Source organism: Belonocnema kinseyi, chromosome 2 (genome assembly GCF_010883055.1).
Source record: "Belonocnema kinseyi isolate 2016_QV_RU_SX_M_011 chromosome 2, B_treatae_v1, whole genome shotgun sequence".
NCBI lineage: Eukaryota > Metazoa > Arthropoda > Insecta > Hymenoptera > Cynipidae > Belonocnema > Belonocnema kinseyi.
The window spans coordinates 59135448-59141756 of NC_046658.1; the positions used below are offsets into that span (position 1 = coordinate 59135448).

Consider the following 6309-nt stretch of genomic DNA (forward strand, 5'->3'; position numbering starts at 1 on the left):
AAACAGTTTCATGATTCACATTGTAAATAATTTACATATGCATACAAGCAAAACCGCTTATCCACATTTGGAACCTCGATCCAGATTTGGTTCCTTTGCCTCATTATTTGAGAAAAAATGAATGATAGAATTGAGGAAATATCTGAAATACAGAAATTAGAAAAAAGCATTCAATTGACTCTCAATTATATATTTATTATAGAATTAGTTTATTTTTTATATATAAAATTGAACTTGAGAATATTAAAAATAATTAATTCGAAAAAATGTTTTAAAACAATATTGTGGACTAAGACTTTTGTGATACTGTTGATTATTGTTGAGAAACCTGATCTTCTTCGAAGTAAAAACTTATGTTAAACATGAAGTATTTCGTGTCTAGCGCAAGTTTTGATGTTTGCATAACAATGATATGTGAAATTTAGAGTAAATAAGGTTTTACATTAGTTTTAATCTAACGAATAACAATTGTAATCTTTAACAAAAGGTGCTAGCATCTAAAATGAAAAAAATATGAACCGTCTATCCATATCAGCAGATTACTCATTGGAAAAAGATAACTAAGTTTTTATTTTTATTTAAGACACCTTTACATCTTGTGCCATAAACATTCCGTTTTTTTTTAAATTTATGAAAATTTTATTTCTATTAATTAAGAAACCATGGGAGTCAAATTTCAAGCAATCGCGATAAATAAATTTTTAAAGCATGTTAGTAGTGCAGGCATTCATATTGCGCACAAAAAGAAACAGTTGTTATGATAAATACAATTCACACGTCTTCAGAATGTTAAATTTAAAAATTCGTTCTCAATGTGAGTTTTTTGATCAATTTCAAGCTTTGAGATCAATAGGGATTGAACAAGGATTAAAAAAATGAAACAAACTTACAAATCAGTGAAAATTGTCAAGATTCGCGATAGTCTGAATCGCCGGCCACGTAAAAAAGAAAAACTACTGAAAATCGTTGTCTGCAAAAATCATGAGTTTAAGGTCTTTTTTAGAATTGTGGCTCAATTCTCAGCCTATTTAAATGAAATTTGGTAGTTTTATGGTCGACAATTAAAAAATAAGTTATCATATGCTTTCGACATGTACAAAAGAAAAATTCGATATCCTCATTAAATTTTTAACGAGATGTTTTATAGCAACATTTATAGCGTTAAAAAATTAAAATTCAGCGTTTAAAATTCTGTGAGTTTTATGGGAAAAAATTTGACTGATTTATATAATTTTGTTATAAGATCTTATAACAAACTAAGTATCGGTTGTTTTCGGTGAATCTATACCTCCTTAAAATTTTAAAAGCCTAAGAGTCTACACGTATTTTTTTGATTTACAACAAAAAATGAAATTTAACAAAAAGCTGCCAGTTATAATTACATGAATTTGCAAAATCTAAGTTGACGAAGGAATTTAAAAAAATTATGTCAAAGTATATGTTGGGCCATATTTTTCATAAAGTACTTTATAGAAATTTTTAAAATACATGTTAGAAAGTCATTTTAGATATAAATCTTGTCGGGATTGAATGTATAATATTAGCTTTAGATTTAGAGATCCTAAATCAGTCAGTAACATTTTTTTCTCGCACCAAATTAGGAGGGTAGGATATCATTAAATAAAAAATAATAATATTACCCCTACACTTTGTACAGAGTGAAGAAAATGTTAAAGCTGAATTATTAAAATTATAAAGCAATCTTTATAAAAAGCTACTACAAATTTCTAGAGTAAATTCTTCATTAGTTTTTTGACTTCGCATGTTTTTGTTTTTCACTTACAAATTAAATCCTACCCTCTTTATTCGAGGAAAAAACACATTTTTATGTTCCAAGGCAATTTAATCCCCTGAAATAATACAGTTTATTCTTAAATTCCTACCTTTTTTATTTCTGAATTGACTACTTGGTAGAGAAGCACAGTAACGTGATTGGATAAAGTGATCACGTGGCGACAATGCTGACAGGTCGGTGCCTCGACGGGAATGTGACTGAGCCTGAGCTTGCAAGCACGCGACCACTTTATATCCTGGCTGCAAACTATATAGGATGAAACTTGGTGGAGGTGGTAGAGAGAACCCACAGACAGTGAACAGCCACCCTTCCTTAGCCCGAAGCAACAGGATACAAAGATAGCAAAGGGGATGTGGGTTTGAAATTACCCCTGTCTCCCTGTCTCTGACTCCCTTTCAATCTTACATTAACAAAAATCTGCTCCTTAACTTTTGGCTTTCTTTTTTATATCTGTCTAGATTGCCTTTCATCTTGACGCTAAGCTAGGACGCAAGCCTATTTAAACATATTTTCTTTTCAAATTTTTACAGCCTTCAATAACTGGAAAAAAGAATTTAAAAAAATTGTCGACCGTTAATACTGCATTGAAAAATCTCAGCAGTGTTTTTTTTCAAAAATTTTTCACATGTTTTGCAAAATATTTAGTATATGCAATGAATTTTCATACCTCTTTTTACAACATTCATTTTTCCAAGACTCTGGGCTACAATTTAAAAAAAATGGAGCTTAGTCTATTTAAAACGGAGATATTTCAGTTTCAAGTTTGCTCGGGTCTGATGAACCCGTTTTAGGTGGAACGAAAAATTTTAAGGTTCAAGCACTGGAGGGTTAATTAAACAAGATTAAAATTTACTCCTTCAACTTAGAAAGCTTTTATGAGTACTGAAAATACTGCCCCTGTAGATTTCGAGGTCGCTGATCAAGAATCCGAGGCTAGATTTTCAATTTATTGCTTCCAGGGGATTCTAGGGGGCAGCAAATAGGGTAAATATATCGGCCTTTCTAAAAATCGCTTCTTTAAACACTACTTCGAGAGTTTTTAAAAACGCTGATCATAAATCCGAGGTCAGGGATAAATATACACCTACACTGGCTATTACTTGTAAATCCGACTTCGTTCACAAGGGTTGCAAAGTTATATCAAGATCAAATTTATCGTTCTTGAGAAGTCAATATATGTTCAACTACTAGGAACATAAACATGTATATCAGGGGTGTTAGTTGAAATTTGGCGGTTTTTTCAATAAAGAAAACACCTAATCCTCAAGGGAATCTCAAAATTTTGTATTCAAAGTATTGACCATTGGATTCTACACATTTTGCCCATCTTTCAGGCAAATCATGGATACTATTCCAAAAAAACTTTTTCTCTTTCGAGGCAAACTATTCAACGAGCCATTTTTCGACTTCTTCAAAATTGGCGAAGCGCTGCTCTGCGAGCGAATGTCCCATCAATCCGAAAAGGTGATAGTCGGACGGGGCGAGGTCTAGAGAGTACGAGGGGTAAGATAATATTTCCCAATTCAATGCTTTTAATGTGTGCTTCACCCACTTTAGCGGTATCAGACGGTGCGTTGTCATGTTACAGGATAACTTTGCCATGTCTTCGGGCCCATTCCGGCCGTTTTTCGACCAATGCATGATTCAAATTGATATTTTGTTGTCGGTAGCGATCCGTGTTCACCGTCTCACCAGGTTTTAATAACTCGAAGTACACCACACCACACTGGTCCCACCAAACACAGAGCATTGTCTTACGGCTAAAGCAATTTGGCCTTGGACTCGATAAGCCGACCTCACCAGGTGAAAGCCATGATTTTTTCCGATTCGGGTTCCCGAAATAAATCCATTTTTCGTCCCCCGTGACAATTCAATGAAGAAAAGATTTCCTTTGGAACCGTTCAAGCAGCATTTCACAAATGGTTTTTCGATTTTCCATTTGTCTATCGTTCAGTTAGTGTGGTACCCAGTTTCCATACTTTTAGATTATTCCCATGGATTTTAAACGTTGGCAAATTGCTCCTCGGGTCACATTTAGTGTTTGTACCAATTTTTGTTGCGATTGGGTTGGGTCTCCATCCAATAACACCTGCAATTCCTCGTCTTCGAACTTTTTCGCTGCACCAGGATGTTCATTGTCTGTTAAATCGAAATCTCCACTTTTAAATTGACGAAACCATGTTTCACATGTTCTAATAACTGAATCATGTTCACCATAAGTTTCTACCAGCAGTCGATAAGCTTCAACTGCTTTTTTCTTTTGATGAAACAAAAAAGCAACAAATGCCACAAATGCGATTTACTTGGAACGAAACTCGACATATTCACTGAGCTAAACAACTATGATGCTAATATTTTGGCAGAATGTAATTGTGTATTTTTGATGGTTATTTTCCATAGAAAAATATGACATAGGTGCCAAAATTATAGAAATTTATACATATCTCTAGCGACATCTGTGAGTAAAACCGGCAAATTTCAACTAACACCCCTGGTATGCATGAATAAATGTATGTATCTACCCGTTTGAATTTCTATTAATCATATAAAAACCTTTGCACCCATGCAGAAATTTCCCCGGTTGGCCCTAATACAACAAGGGTTCTGGTCGGATCCCGGCCGGGCTACCTCTGGCTGGGCTTCATAGACTTCATAGACATAGGCTTCATAGGAACGTAGTCCGCGGTCGGCCGGTTACTGGTCGGGCCAACCCTGGTTATATCCCATGGTCGAGAGCCGGCTGGGCACTGGTCAGGTTCATATTTTGGTAGAAATGACACATTTTTCAAGAGCTCTGATATTATCAAAGACCTAATTATGGATGCTAGATGAATTATTATTTGAAAATTATAATTTAAAGATTTATTATGTCAGTGAAACAGAAATGAGCTTTTTTAATTTCTTTAAAAAATAACATTTGTTTTAGCTTTTTATGGTCTATTAGACTTATGAGAGCCGTATTAAGGGTAAAAATTTAGTGAAAAAATATTAAAACCATGGTTTTCCATGTATTTTGATCCTTAGAAATCAATTCTGAGGTCAAATTAATCACGTCATTCTTCGTTTTTTCAACTATAAGAAACCATGAAAACCCCGTTAAAAATGTTGTTTTTTTGCATATATCTAAATAAAGGATGGGGGAGACTATTATTTAACTGTAGAATCGGATTCAGCGTCGAAAAATACGTAAGGAAAAGTTAGTCTGGTCTCGGCCTGTGTTATCCAATATAACACATTCAAATATCGAAACTTTTAAATTTGGCCAAAAAATGTCCGCTCCAACATCGTATTTTTACTCCAAGAATATTTTAAGCACACTTTTCTATGCTCATGGAAATTAAGCAGTTAGTTGAGCCGAACAAGTTAATCAAAATTTTGTCAAATTTAAGGTTAAAATGTTCACTACAAAGTTTGAGCGAAAATGCCCACTCCAGCGTCATGAGCTTTAAAAATCGCGCACATGAAGATAGTATTAAATTTGTTGCTGATTTGCATGCAGTTAAGTGGCCAAAATCTTCCTCGCAAGGAAAATCATGTGGATTTCGTGAAAATCAAAGTTAAAATATTATATGAATGGCTTTTCTTCAAAAGTTACATGTCCAAATAATACTTGTTTGCTACCAAAGTATTTCGTAAACTAATCTTATTTTAGTAAAAATTCAAAGTAAAAAAATAAGTTTTATACAAAATTTTCGGCAAATAAATCTATCATACAAAAAAGTTGCTAATCGTTTATAAACAAATTGTACTTTTGTTCTTCAAAAAAACATTTTTTTACAAGTTATTCTATTCTACATTCTCTACGTTGACATATTTCTAGTCATATTTCTTTGAATGTCGCATTCTTTTGTTTTCAAATGACCTGTGCAGTGGTTTTTTTTTTCATTTTATTCCTTTTACAGGTGAATGTCTTTTAAGATTCCAACAACAGTCCGCCATCATGTTCACGTTCCATTTTCCTTAATACCTACGTACGTTGCATTCCTCGATCGAATGTCTGGATGATATCATTTACCCTGCTCTTCACTGTAGTCACCCACATTTTATAGAAAGGTATCAATATGTGAATCAAGGACATGCAATTTTCAATTCATTAAAAATCGTAATGATGCACAAAAAACATTTTTTTCTTTTGAGAGAAAAATAGTTCTATTTGTCTAAAAACAAATTATTTGTTTTTAAAGCAAGTTTAATATCTTTATATCCAGAAGGAACATTTCTGGAATGTACATTTTTGAAAAAAATGTCAAAGTAAGAATCATCAAAATCTATTTAGCCGTTCACGAGAAAAATGTTAATCATGTTGTAACATTGGCTAATAAAAAATTTATTTTACAGCGAAAAAAAAAAACTTTCATTCATGGTGGGCCACTTGGGTTAACTTGACCCAAACTGGAAATGTACACTGGAATAAAAAAAAACTGAAGCTGAAAATTAAAATCAATGCAGCTTTTGACTATTTTAAACCAATACTACAATGCTCTATAGGTCCTCTTCTTTGGCTCCACACCATT

At 33.2% G+C, this 6309-nt stretch overlaps 1 protein-coding gene across 1 annotated transcript in view; it reads right to left on the bottom strand.

The window, feature by feature from the left end:
* LOC117168463 (allatostatin C-like) overlaps window positions 1–1990 on the bottom strand; it is a 101297-nt gene extending 99307 nt beyond the window's left edge. The window contains exon 1 of the mRNA XM_033354132.1: window positions 1884–1990. The gene's annotated coding sequence lies outside the window, so the exon portion shown is untranslated. The remainder of the gene's footprint in view (window positions 1–1883) is intronic.
* Window positions 1991–6309: the final 4319 nt, after the last annotated feature.